The 15,276-nt window shown below is 36.2% G+C and overlaps 1 pseudogene; it reads left to right on the top strand.

Annotated features, from left to right (window-relative positions):
• The first annotated feature begins 13,836 nt into the window (after positions 1-13,836).
• Positions 13,837-14,470, top strand: LOC109676988 (high mobility group protein B1 pseudogene; annotated as a pseudogene).
• Positions 14,471-15,276: the final 806 nt, after the last annotated feature.

Below are 15,276 nucleotides of genomic sequence, written 5' to 3'. Positions count from 1 at the left end.
GCATGGATAAAGTTATTTCTATAAAAATTAAGTAAAATGCATTGAAAAGAGTTGATAAACCCAATAGATGAGAAAACCTTTAGGAGAATACAGATATATGTAAATGATCAGGAAAGAAAGTGAAACTCCAGATGGATTCTGCAATCAGATTGCTTTGCAAGTAGCTCCTCTTTAAAGGTAGCTAAACCTACAATCAGCATTACAGAATTGCAATTTTAGTTTATGACAGAAAGGCAATACCAGTCAGAAATCACATATACTAAGGGCCTAAGCCATGAGTCAGATGTTTAGCAAATGAATGTAAGTTTGTTTAAAGTTAAAATGACATAATTAGGAAGTAAAAGTGAATTTTTAAAAATTTATAAACAACAGAAGTTTATTGCTCTTAGTTATGGAAGTTAAGCAAGATCAAGGTACAGGCAGATTTAATGTCTGTTGAGAGCCTGCTTTCCCATAGATGATGCCCTCTGTGTGCTCTTTCATGACTAAAGGGGCTAACAAGCTGCCTTTGTAATGTTCCTAATACTACTTATAAGGACTTCATCATCTCTTAAAGATCCTTTTTTAAAAAGTTTTTATTAGGAGATATTCATTATAGGGAGGGATTCATAGTGACAATAAGGATTAGACTTACATTGTACATTAACAATGTACAATTGTCTCTCCCCCTCAACCCCCTCCCCACCACACCCAAAGCAATTGCAAGAAGTTTCGTAGTTCTGTTTCATATAGGTATATGAAGTCCATCTACCATATACCATTACCATAATCTCCTGCCTTCACAGTCCCCCGTCCCTCAAATACCACCCCCACACTGTAAAAGGTGCATTTTTTTTTTGAAAAAAACCTATTCCTTTAACCAAAGAATTTGGTAGTCTCAAATAAAACTATTTCATATATACCTATATTATGTTTGAGGTGGTCAGATTAATTTGAATGGCAAATGTTTCTAATTTGGGGCTCAAATTTTATTACTTTTAGTTCCATATTCAAAGAAAAACTCAAAAGCAAACAAATGAAGAAATACATCTTTAAGAAAATAAAATTTCATCAGCACCTATATATGAAGAAAGCAAGTCTTGCAGGACATTTTAAAAATTGTTCTAGAAACTGGATGGGGTGGTGCAGGTCTGCAGTCTTAGTAGTGAGGAGGCAGAGGCAGGTGAATTTCAAGTTCAAGGCCAGCTTGAGCTACACAGTGAGACTCCATCTCAAAATTCAAAAACAAGCCAGACATGGTAGTTCAAGCCTGTAATCACAGTTACTCAGAGGCACAGATAGGGAGGATTGAGGCTTGAGGTCGCCCAGGTGAAAAGTTAGCAGACTCCATCTCAACCAATAAAAGTTGGGAGTGATGACATGTGTCATCTCAGCTATTTGGGGAGGATAAATAGGAGGATTGGGTTCAGGCAGGCCCTAGCATAAAGTGAGAACCTATCTCAAAAATAACCAAAAGCAAAAAGGTCAGGGAGCAAGGCTCAAGTGGTAGAGTACTTGCCTAGCAAGTGCAAGGCCCTGAGTTTAATCTCCAGTACCACCAAACAAAACAAAACCAAAACCAAACAAAGCAAAAACCCTTCCAGAAAAAGGAAAGTACAAAACAAAGTTCCTAATTTGACTTTGGAAAATAATTAACAAGGGTTAGAACGGATTTTTGTGGTATCTTAATTTTGGATGCTCCCTTCAAAAAATTGTAGAATCTAAATTATATATGAAAATGTGAATTTATTTCAAATAAGAAAAGATATCACAGCAAATGTGCGCTCTAAACAATTGCCAGATGCCTCACATGTCGCATTTTGCAGAAAGATAACATTTAGGAACAACACCACTGGATTGCCCGTTGCCCCTGCATTTGACTGCATGCATGCTGTTCACGTTTTTTTCTGTAAGGAGGATAGAAAAAAAAATCTGGCGTCTTGCATTGTTGATCAACATTTGAGTTTTAGAAAGATTTCTTTGAGCTTTGTAGCTTGTTGTTAGTCATATCATGTTAAATTTTTATTCAGTTGCTTTCATGAAAACAGAAAAAGTTTCTGAACCTTTTTCTGTGTCCATGACAATTTTGTGTGTCTCTCAGCATTAAACAGGCTAAGATTTATGAACTAAAATGTTGGGATCTGCAATACATGTGCTTGCTCACACAATCGCAGAGATGTCCTTCTGCTTATATTACTACTATAGACATGGTCTTCACAGGTAGGAATTCAGAAAAGTTCTGTTTTGTGTGATTCTTGTCCATTCACAACAAAAAATCCTGATGTGTTTGCATTGTCTGTAATTAGATTGTCCTGAGGCTTAAGTTTGATTAGGTTTACAGTTAACCTAGCTCTAAGAGTCAAGCATTCACAGGCAGGTGAGTGGAAGGAAGAACTAGGTTCAGAGGAATAGCATCTGTAGAAACTTCATGCTTTCACAATGAAGTGTTCCTTCACGCCGTTTGCAAGAGTGTCCATAATTCTGCATTACTGCAATGCAACTTCTGCAGCTCACATTTACTCTGCAGACTTGGGGGCATCACTTGTTTCTTTTTGTAATGCCTGCAAGATTTCTTAAACTCACATGGCATCTTTGGAGTTTTGGGGAAGTTACAGGCATGTTATCTTGTTAGCGCTTGCTTTTCTGTTATATCTTCATTGCAGAAGTAGAATAAGTGGCATCAAGTTACTCACCCAAGGTCACTCATCGTGACATCGTTCTTGTTTTGTTTTGAGACAGGGTCCCTTTATGTAGCTCTGGCTGGCCTGAAACTTGAGCTCCTCTTGCCTGGGCCTCCCAAGTGCTGGGATTGCAGTTGTGTCCCACCACTCCTGGTATCAAGGTCACTCATTTTTTTTTTTTTTTATCATTTTTACATTTACTTGCATGTGTATAAAGGTCACTCATTCTTAAAGCATAGTTTTCCTGGGTAGGGAAGATTTAAAGCCACCCTTTATGCCTCCTTGACATAGGTGAAATTTTCATTACTGAGCCAAAAACAGAAACTCTTTGGATAGTACCTAACACAATAATAAATGAGAATTTATTCTGTGTTTACTAAGATCCAGTCTGTTTGCTAAGATGTTTGTCATTCCATTTTGCAGATGGGAAGAGTGAGTTTCTGCTGGAAGATGGAATATCTCTCTTGTTCATGGGTTGGGAGAATTAATATTGTTAAAATGGTCATATTACTGAAAATGGTTTACAGACTAAATACTATCTCCATAAAAGTATCAGTGACATTCTTCACAGAACTAGAAGAAACAACTCGCACAGCGGACCCTGAATAGCCAAAACAATTCTGAGCAAAAAGAGCAATGGTGGAGGCATTACAAGATCAGCTTTCAAACTACACTACAATCCATAGTAACAAAAAACACGGTATTGGCATAAAAATAGACACATAGACTGAAAGAATAGATAAAAGGCCCAGAAATACTCCCACGCAGCTAGAGCCATCTGATTCTTGACAAAGGTTCCAAAAGCCTGTGTTGGAGAATAGACAGCCTCTTTAACAGTGGTGCTGAGAAAACTGAATATCCCATATATAGAAGAATGAAACTAAATCTCTATCTCCTATCCTGTACAAAAAAAAAATTCAAATGAGTCAAAGACCTTAATTTAAGACTGAAACTCTGAAAGTACTGCAGAAAAACATGAAAAACACTTGAAAATATTGGTATAGTCAATGATTTCCTCAACAGGACTCCAATAACTCAGGAAATAATAATAAGAATAAACAAATGGAATTGCATCAAATTAAAGATCTCTTTACAGTAAATGAAATGATCAATAAAGGGAAAAGAAAACTTACAGAGTTGGGGAAAATCTGTCAGATAGTCATCTGACAGAGGGTTAATATCCAGAATATATAAAGAATTTATTAGGGCATCAGCAGCTTACGCCTGTAATCCTAGCTACTCAGGATTGCGGTTTGAAACCAGCCCAGGCAATAGTTCATGAGACCCTATCTCAAAAAACCCATCATCAAAAAGGGCTGGTGAAAAGACAGCCTCTTCAACAAAAGTTGTTGGGAAAAGTGGTTAGCTGTCTGCAAAAAACTGAAACTAGATCCACGTTTATCACTGTACTAGTATCAACTCAAAACGGATCAAGGACCTTAATATCAGACCCCAAACTCTAAAGTTGGTATGGGAAATAGTAGGAAACATTTTGGAAGTAATAGGTATTGGCAAGGATTTCCTCAATAGAACCCCAACAGCTCAGCATCTAAGAGAAAGTATAGACAAATGGGACTTCATAAAACTAAAAAGCTTCTGCACAACAAAAGAAATGGTCTCTAAACTGAAAAGACCACCAAGAGACTGGGAGAAAATATTTGTCAGCTACACATCAGACAAAGGACTGATAACCAGAATATATAGGGAACTCAAAAAACTAAACTCAACTTTCTCAAAAGAAGAAATTCAAATGGCCAAAAAACACATGAAAAAATGCTCACCATCTCTAACCATAAAGGAAATGTAAATCAAAACCACCCTAAGATTCCACCTCACCCCTGTTAAAATAGCCATCATTAGCAACACCACTAACAACAGGTGTTGGCTAGGATGAGTGGAAAAAGGAACCCTTGTACACTGCTGGTGGGAATGCAAACTAGTACGACCATTCTGGAAAAAAAAATTGGTGGTTTCTTAAAAATCTAAACATGGACCTGTCATATGATCCAGCAATTCCTGTCCTGGGGATATACCCAAAAGAATGTGACACAGATTACTCCAGAGGCACTTGCACACCCATGTTTATTGCAACACTATTCACAATAGCCAAGTTATGGAAACAGCCAAGATGCCCCAGTATGGACAAATGGATTGAGAAAATGTGGTATTCATACACAATGGAATTCTACTCAGCCATGAAGAAGAATGAAATCTTATCATTTGCAAGTAAATGGATGGAACTGGAGAACATCATCCTGAGCAAGGTTAGTCAGGCTCAGAAGACCAAAAATCATATGTTTTCCCTCATATGTGGGCTTTAGATCAAGGGCAAATACGGCAAGGTGATTGGACGTTGGTCACATAATAAGGCAAGAGCACACAAGGGAGGTATGAGGATAGGTAAGAAATCCAAAAAACATGATAGTATTTGATGTCCTCAATGCAAAGGAACTAATGCAGAAACTTTAAAGCGATGGAGACCAATAGGAGAAGGGGATCAGGAACTAGAGAAAAGGTCAGTTCAAGAAGAATCAACTTAGAAGAATGTAACACATATGTACATGGAAGCAATGGTAGGAATCTCCCTGTATAACTATCCTTATCTCAACTAGCAAAAATGATATGTCTTTTTTATTATTGCTTATGTCTTCTCTTCAACAAAATTGGAGAAAAGGGCTGAACAGGTTCTGCCTGACAGTGAGGGGGGTAGGAGGGAGAGGGAGGGGTTGAGAGGGGGTTGGGGGGTAGGGGGGAGTAATGACCCAAACATTGTATGCACATATGAATAAATAAAAAAAAAAAGAGAAGAAGAGAAAAAAAATGTAATTGAGGAAAAAACAAAAAACAAAAAAGGGCTGGTGGAGTGGCTCAGGTGTAGGCCCTGAGTTCAAACCCCAGTACCACACACACACACACACACACACACAAAGGATTCAAAAAAGTTAATAAAAAATAATAAGCAATTCAGCCAATAAATAGGCTATAAGATCTGACCAGACACTTCTCAAATAAAGAAACACAAATGACAGACAAATAGATGAAAAAAATGTTCGGCTTCTTTAGTCATCAGATAAATGCATATCAAAACCACATTGAGACTCCATAATCAGAATGATTATTATCAAAGCAACAAAAATACCTTATGCTGATGTGGATGTAGGTGGATGTAGAGAAAGAGGAGCCCTTATACACTGTAGGTGGGAATGTAAATTAAGATAGCCACTATGTAAAACAGTGTAAGTTACTAAAAAAACTACAAAAGCAGGTACAGTGTGTGTATATGTTGGGGGGATGCTGGTGGGAGGGGAGAGGGTGAAGGAAGAAGACTGGGGTGATGGTATATGGTTGATGGATTTCATATACCTATATGAAACAGAACTAGAAAACCTCTTGAAATTGCTTTAAGTGGGATGGGGGAGGGGGTTGAGAAGGAGAGATGATAGGGAAATGTAAATAATGTACAATATAAATCTAATCAGAATTGTCACTACGAATCCCCTCCTATATAATGAATATTTCCTAATAAAATTTTATAATAATAAAAAAAGAAATAGTAAGGCCAGACAACGTGAACATTGAAAGGAATAATGGGCTATACCCTAAAAAAAAAAAATAGAAATACATATTATCCAGCTATATACCACTCCTGGGTGTGTACACAGAGGAATCAGTCATCATACAATGATGATACTTACATTTCTGTGTTTATTGCAGCATGTTTACAATTGCCATGACATGGAATCAACCTATGTGCCCACAAATAGATGAATGGATAAAGAAAATGTGGTGTATACCCTCAGTATAATATTATTCAGTGGTAAAGAAGAATGAAATCATGTTATTTACGGGAAAGTGGGTAGAACCGCAGGTCCTCGTGTTTAGCACAATAAGACAGATGCAGAAAGACAAGTATCACACTCTTATTCTCATATGAGGAAATGGAAAAGAACAGATAACCTGAAAGTGAAAGTAGAAGATGAACTATTAGGAAAGCAGAAAGGGATGGCAGGGAGGGTATGAGAGGGTTGTGGGGAGGTTGTATACGATTAAAATATGTACAATATATTAAATGTCAAAGAGAAACCCATTAATTTTCACTACTAATGAGCTATAGCTAATAAGTTAATACTTACAATAAATTTTTTTAAATAATGAACACTTCTCAGTCCTCAGTTGTGAGGACTCACAACTGGGTTTCCGTATGATCCTTGAGGAGAAGATAATGCAATGTTTGTAAGTAAATTTCCTTAGCAATCCAATAAAATGAAGACTCAGAATGATATTTTTTTCTTTTACTTTTGTGCTGCATGGGGGTACATTGTGGCATTTGCAAAGATTCTTACAATGTATCAAATATATCATTCTTCAATTCACTCCCTCTACCATTCTCCTTCATTCCCCTTCATCTGATTCCTGGAACAGTTTCAGCAGGTATCATTTTCGCATTTACATACATGTATACACATTATTTGCACTGTATTCATCCTCCTATCCCTTTCTCCGCCACCTCCCCTTTCCCACTGGTGCCAAACACCCCCAAACTTCCCACGGAACCTGTCCACCCTCCTGTTCTCTGATTTTGTAGAAGAAAAACATAAAAGATAAGAGAAACATGATGGTTTTGCTAGTTTGAGATAAAAATAGCTACACAGGGAGATTCCTTTTGTTGTTTCCATACATATATATATTACAACCCCAACTGGTTCACTTCTACCAGTCCTCTTCACTACTACCTAGCCCCCTTCCCATAGTGGCCTCAGCCAGTTTAAGATTACTATATTTGTGCCTCTACAGCAAACACATCAACCACATTCAAGGTCTTGGGTTTGTTCCCTTGCTCTATCCCTTCCACATAAAGCCTCCCCTTAGTGTGACACATGTCCAGTAACATTGCTGCATTTTTTTAGGTTTATAATCTGCATGTGAGGTAGAACATGAAACTTTTGGCCCTCTGAGTCTGACTAACTTCACTTAAGATGATGTTCTCCAGTTTCATCCATTTACCTGCAAATGACAAAAGTTCACTCTTCTTTGTGGTTCAGTAAAATTCTATTGTGTATAAGTACCACATTTTCTTAATCCATTCATCAGTAGTGGGGCATCCTGGCTATTTCTACAGCTTGGCTATTGTGAATAGTTCTGCAATAAACATGGGTGTGCAGGTACCTTTGTAGTAACCTGACTCACACTCCTTTGTATATATCTCTTGGAGCCATATTTCTGGATCATATGGCAGATCTATTTTTAGTTTATTAAGGAGCCTCAATATTGTTTTCTATAGTATTTGTACTAGCTTACATTCCTACCAGCAGTGTATGAAGGTTCCTTTTTCCCTGCATCCTTACCATCATTTGTTGTTGGTGGTGTTGTTGATGGTAGCTCTTCTAACAGGAGTGAGGTAGAATCTAAATGTGCTTTTGATTTATATTTCCTTTATGGCCAGGGATGGCGAGCACCTTTTCACGTGTTTTTTGGCCATTTGGACTTCTTCCTTTGAAAAAGCTCTCTTCAGTTCATTTGCCCATTTCTTCCTTGGCTCATTGAATTTTTTGGGGGGGTTTAGTTTTTGAACTTCATGTATATTCTGGCTATCAGTCCCTTGTCTGATACATAGCTGGAAAAGATTACCTCCCATTTTGTGGGTGACCTCTTCAATTTAGAGACCATTTCTTTTATTGTACAGGAGTTATTTAATTTCATGTAGCCCCATTTGTCCATCCTTTCTCTTAGTAGCTGATCTTCTTCTTTTTTTTTTTATGTTTTCTATTTTTTTAAATTTTATTATTCATATGTGCATACAAGACTTGGAGTAGCTGATCTTCTTGAGTTCTACTGAGGAAGTCCTTGCATATGCCTATTACTTCCAGTATATTCCCTGCTCTTCCTAAACTAACTTCAAGGTTTCAGGTCTGATGTTAAGGTCCTTAATCCACTTTGAGTTGATACTTGAACAGGGTGACAAATATGGATCTAGTTTCAGTTTTCTGCAGGCAGAGAACCACTTTTCCCTGCAACATTTGTTGAAGAGGCTGTCTTTTTTACATCATATGTTTTTGGCACCTTGTTGAAAATTAAGTGGGTGCAGTTGTGTAGATTTATATATGGGTCCTCTCTTCTGTTCCATTGGTCTTCATACCTGTTTTTGTGCCAGTACCATGCTGTTTTTGTTGCTGTGGCTTTGTAATATAGTTTGAAGTTGGGTTTTGTGATACCACCAGCATTGCTCTTTTTGCTGAGTATTGCCTTGGCTATTCGCGGCCTTCTGTGTTTCCAAATGAACTTTAGGGTAGATTTTTCAATCTCTGTGATGAAAATCATTGGGATTTTGATGGGAATTGCACTGAACATGTAGATTGCTTTTGGTAATATAGCCATTTTTACTATGTTGATTCTGTTAGTCCATGAGCATGGGTGATCTCTCCACCTTCTATAGTCTTTAATTTCTTTCTTCAGTGGGTTGTAGCTTTCCTTGTGGATGTCACTCACATCTTTTGTTAAGTTTATTCTTAGGTATTTGATGTTATTGTGAATGAAATTGTTTTCTTTCTCAATCTGTCAATATTTCTGTCATTTCTTTCTCAATATTGTCAGAATGATATTTTTATTTATTAAAGGAAATCAAGAAATGAGCATGTGTTGCACATCTGAATGTATGATTTGAGATTCATAATTACTACACAACAAAGTTTGATGAGTTAGGTCCTATATCAATGGCTGGGCTGCATACAGGACACAAAGCAGTGAATAAAATGTCTAACTTAATGAAGTCTACAGGTGAGTGGCAACACTGAAATTCAATAAGCAAATACAAAACTAAAAGTGACAAATTTGTGTTATTAGAATTAGGATGCCATGAGCAAGGATAATAGAAGTCAGGAGCAGTCTTTCCTGAGGAATTGATACTTAAAGTGTGAAGATTAGTTATTTAGGACCTGGGGTGATGAGAAGAGGTTCTCAGTACAGAGAACAGCACAGGTAAAGAGTAGATGAAAGCCACAGACTTGAAAAGAGAACTGGATGTCTGAGCATAGAAAGGGTGGGAAAAGGCATCTTGTGAGTTTGAGGTGAAAATGGAGGTGCTAACCAGAAACTGAAAAATTTCACATGTCTCATTAAGGATCTGCAGTTTAATGTTATCCTAAATTGAGAAGCAATGAGGACTTTACAGAATAGGAAATAAACATTAGATCTACTTTTTCAAAGATCATTAGAATGGAGAATAGAAATGGTGAAAGCTGTTGATAAAGAATTCAGATTTGCATATGCTAAGTTTAAGAATGTGTGTAAAATCGAAGAAGATATTTACTCATACTGAAATCTACATACTTCTCACCTGACAAATTAAAATCTATACTTAATTATTATACATAATATAGTTCTATGCTCTATGTTATTTGTGCTCTAACATGGGAGAAATCTAAAAACAAAACCCCTATCTGCTAATTCTGTCTTAAAGTATTGATTTAAGGAATGAGAGAGTTAGAATGAATGAGACTCAAATTTACAAACTTCTGGAAAGTTCTATAGAGACAGCTACCGAATGATGTTTATGTTAGAAAGCTTTAGTTACTTACTTCCCTACACACTAGTTCAAGGTAGATTTTAAGCCTAAACCTTCAAATAAGAATGATTTACTGATGAGGAAGAAATAAAATTGCTCCCTATTTGCTCATGTGTTACTAACCTGCCTCACCATCAGTCATAAAGTAGAAAATAAAGTGCATACATTAGTGTTTTCAGGTAAGTATTCACAGAATGATGATATTCACATAAATTTATTTGGATAGTAAAGCTGATTTCCTTTATAATATTTAGAGATGACAGTTAGTACATAGAAAGAGGACATTTACCTTGATGTTCCATTTTGGTTTTTTGTACACTACAATTTCAGACCCCCTTTTCACTTTGTTTGTCAGGATTCTTGTTGGTCCTCCTTGTGTTTTCACACTCCTGTTTCTATCATTCAGATCTTTGAATTCTGTGATCAAATGAGAACTCTAGTATCTCATCTTTCACTGTCTCACATCATTTCTGTAATCTAATCAAAATGTGGTATTTTTTTTTCCTAACTCACTGCTGTATTTTCTCTCATCATGACATCTAATTTGAAGGTGGCAGACTGGAAGATGCACTGTCCTTTGACAAATTTGTAAGCACGAATTGATCTCTGCTCCACATACAGCAATATGCAAGCCTGATGTCTTGCAACATACCATAAATCATGTTTTACTTCTTTGCTCATAGACTTTCTAAGAGCTAAATGACAATGTGGAGATGGATAGGGTCAGTCCCTCACTGCCATCCATAGCTTCTGGTAATTTATGGAGAAGAGATAAAGCTTGTGAGTTATAATGTCTTTTGTTTGCTTAAGTTGTCCAGTGCTGACAACTGCAATGCCTACATCATAACATTTGAGTGTTTACTATCTTGTAGGACAAAAAAAACCCAAGTCATCATAGAAGCATGGCATTGTACTCATGAGTATAAGATTTATCCAATCAAAAATCCATTTTTTCTTTTGGCTTGATGCTCTGGGTTGATGAACAAGGACGCTACATAGTACGAATACAAGGAAGTTTCATTCCCTAAGGCAAGTTCTTCATTTCCTGTGCATGAAGAGAACTGGGAAGGATTTCATCACAATAAGTCTTTAATAATGGAATAGTTCACCCCACCTTGCCCCAAACAAATTTAAAAAGTACTGGCAGGAGGTATTCTGCCCACATTGTTATAAAAGAGTACTTAAAAAAAGTAAGCATAATCAAATCAATTAAGAGAACTGAAAAGAATGACTACCTTTCTCTTTGAAAGTCCTCAAGTGCAAATTCATTCTTATCATACCACTTTAATTTGATCTCATAGCCTCATTTAATCTTTGAAAAAGAAAATACAGTCCTAATGCAGCAGTATTACTATCATGAATTAATTTAATCCAGCATACACGCTCTATCAAGTTTGCAAATTATACCCCAGTTGTAAGTTAGATACTTTCTACACTCTTTGTAATCATTAATACCAATATGTAATGTTTAACACTGGCTGAAGAAATGAAATAAGAATTTGCAACATCAAGTGGGAGATCATGGATTATGTGAGAGTGAGGGATCAGTTATTGATGAATATGAGGAGCAGTGATATGCTATAAGAAAATGTTAGCAGTTCTTTTTTCCAATCTATTAAATTACCTCCTGTCATTTTGCTTTCAATGAACTTGGTGCATATATTCTCTTTATCATATTATAAGATAACTGGTGATTCCTACATTTGTTTTGCTATTGATAGAAGTTCTGAAAGAGTTGAAATAATTAGGAATAGTATATTTTTTAGGTTTTAAATTAGCATACATTAATAATACAAGGAGATTTCATTATGATAATTCCACACATGCATACAGTACTTTGAACAAGTTTGCCCATTAACATTCTTTAGAGTCTATCTGATACCTTAAAGCAACTGAGGCCAATAGGAAAAGGGGAACAGGTACTAGAGAAAAGGTTAGATCAAAAAGAATTAACCTAGAAGGTAACACCCACGCACAGGAAATCAATGTGAGTCAATGCCCTGTATAGCTATCCTTATCTCAACCAGCAAAAACCCTTGTTCCTTCTTATTATTGCTTATACTCTCTCTACAACAAAATTAGAAATAAGGGCAAAATAGTTTCTGCTGGGTATTGAGGGGGGAGAGGGAGGGGGCGGAGTGGGTGGTAAGGGAGTGTGTGGGGGCAGGGGGGAGAAATGAACCAAGCCTTGTATGCACATATGAATAATAAAAGAAAAATGAAAGAAAAAAAAACCATATACAGAAGACTAAAAAAAAAAAATAGAGTCTATCTGAAGACTTCTTATTTAGTACACATTCAATTCTTAAACATTCAGATACATAAACAGAAATGGAAGAAAAAGCAAAAGGGTAACAGAAATACATAGTTTAGGGCCAAAGCATAGGTCTATGAATACAATTAGCAGTGTTCTTTGAGTTTTCTATAATTTAATACATTCAAAATAGAAACTACATAATTGCATGAACTTTAAAATGTATATGTATGTGTGTGTGTTCTGTCTTTAAAATCTATATGCTGAAACCTATCAATGTCAATTAGGATTCCAAAACATGTTCTAAACAGGAAAATCTTCTCAAGTATAAAGTGAACATATAAATAGGCCTATTGCATATACTCCACTGGCAATATTTTATCAGAGAGAGCCCAAGTAATCCAAATATCTAAAACAAAATATTGTAAGTTCTGTAGAGACGGGTTTATTTTTAGGAAAAGCTGTTTGTTTATATGGAATAAATATACATTTGGGGCCATTATGTTTGTTTTTATTTCACCTGTACTGTGGATATCCAGGAAGACATGTATGTAAGATAAGTATTCTAACTCTTACATTTTTTCTTTAAATCATTTCATGCTGATAATTACAATAGCAACAACAACAACAAAAAATATTAGATGTGAATAGATTCTATTTCTTCCAGTCTTCAAGTTAAATTCGCAATAGCCTAATATTTTAATATCATTGTATACTTGAGTTTCTAGTATATAGAGAGAAAATGTTGGTGCACAGATGGGATAGTTTAGGCTGGTCCAAACACATTACATACAAATCTATTAAAATACAGGCAGTGTGATGATCTCTAAATAAATTCAGTTAAAATCTTACAGAGTAGCTTACAAAGCTCATCATAAAACCTTAAAAATGCTTAATATTTGTCTACCTACTCTTTCCTCTTTTTGTTTCTGGTCCAATTCAAGTTATTTCTTATTTTGGGAAATTCTGGACTCAAGCTCAGTGATTTCACTGAACTTTGTCTATTGTAGTATATTTTTCTTCCTTTTAGCCATAAAGATATGTAATTATCAGAAATATGAATTAGATTAAGAGAGGGCAATGACTTTTATAAAAAGTATCATCTTAGATTCTGTAAAATATAACACCATTTTAGCAAGTTGAAAGTTACGAAAATTTCTAGAGTGAATTATAAAGTGGTTTGTGAGGTTCCACAAAGCAAATGGTAATTATTAGAGGATAAGATGAATTAACCAGACTAAAGAAACATCAAATTGAACAGCCATTGCAATACATTGAGTTCCAGAGAGACAGCACCCCGGCAAGTGAGAGCCTGCTGGTACTGAGCAACTCTGTGCCTTGCTGAGGAAAAAAATTGAACTTTGGGCAATGGAGATCCTAAGAAGCTGAGAGGCAAGATGTCATCATGTGCATTCTTTGTGCAAATTTGTCAGGAGGAACCCAAGAAACAGCATCCTGAAGCTGCAGTCAACTCAAGAGTTTTCTAAGACAAGCTCAGAGAGGTAGAAGACCATGTCTACTGAAGAGATAGGAGAATTTGAAGACATAGCAAAGGCTAGACAAGGCTCATTATGAAAGAGGAATGAAAACTTATATCCCTCCAAAAGGGGAGACAAAAAGTAGTTCAAGAATTCCAGTGTATTCAAGAGGCCTCCTTCAGCTCTCTTCTTGTTCTGTTCGGAGAATTGCCCCCACATCAAAGGAGAATATCCAGGCCTGTCCATTGGTGATGTTGCAAAAAAGCTGGTAGAGAAGTGGCAAAACTCTGCTGCAGAGGATAAGCAGCCTTATCAAAAAAAGGCAGCCAAGCCAAAGGAGAAATGCGAAAAAGGTATTGCTGCCTACTGAGCTAAAGGAAAACCCAGTGGAGCAAAAAAGGGAGTTGTCAAGACTGAGAAAAGCAAGAAAAAGAGGGAAGAGGAGGAAGATGAGGAGGATGATGAAGAGGAGGAAGATGTAGAAGATTAAGATGAAGAGGAAAATGATGATGAATAAGTTGGTTCTAGCACGTTTTTTTCTTGTCTATAAAGCATTTAACCCCCTGTGCACAACTCATTCCTTTTAAAGTAAAAAATTAAAATTGAAATATAAGGCTGTGTAAGATTTGTTTTTAAACTGTACAGTGTCTTTTGTTGTGTGTGGTTAGCACACTACTGAATGTGTCTTTAAGATAGTCCTGTCCTGATGGTATTTTCAATAGTCACTAACCTTATCCAGTACAGTACGGGGATTGTAAATTGACAGGGAAAATTAAAGCAGGTTCTTGCTGGTGCAAAACACAAATTAGTTATATATGAGGATGGTAGTTTTTTCATCTTCAGTTGCCTCTGATGCAGCTTATACAAAATGATTGTTCTGTTAACTGATTATCATTCTGTAATTGCAAACAAAAGTTGCAGCTATTTTGTTGACATTCTGAATGCTTCTAGGTAAATACATTTTTATTAATAAAAAGAAGCATCAAATTATCAACTACTTTTTTTTTGCTCATATGTGAAATTATTTATTTATTATTATTCATTTATTCACATGTGCATACATTGTTTGGGTCATTTCTCCCCCTTGCTCCCCAATCGCCTCCTCCCTTCCCATCCCCTCCTCTGCTCCCCTCTCACTTCCAGGCAGAACCTGTTCTGCCTTTATCTCTAATTTTGTTGAAGAAAGACATAAGCATAATAAGAAAGACAAAGCATTTTTGTTAGTTGAATTAAGGATAGCTTTACAGAAAGATTCCTAGCATTGCTTTCATGTACACATGTGTTACAACCCATGTTGATTCATCTCTAACTGATCTTTACACT

Source organism: Castor canadensis, chromosome 14 (genome assembly GCF_047511655.1).
Source record: "Castor canadensis chromosome 14, mCasCan1.hap1v2, whole genome shotgun sequence".
Lineage (NCBI taxonomy): Eukaryota > Metazoa > Chordata > Mammalia > Rodentia > Castoridae > Castor > Castor canadensis.
Note: the sequence above shows the minus strand (reverse complement) of the source record. Positions and strands in the feature narration are given on the sequence as shown.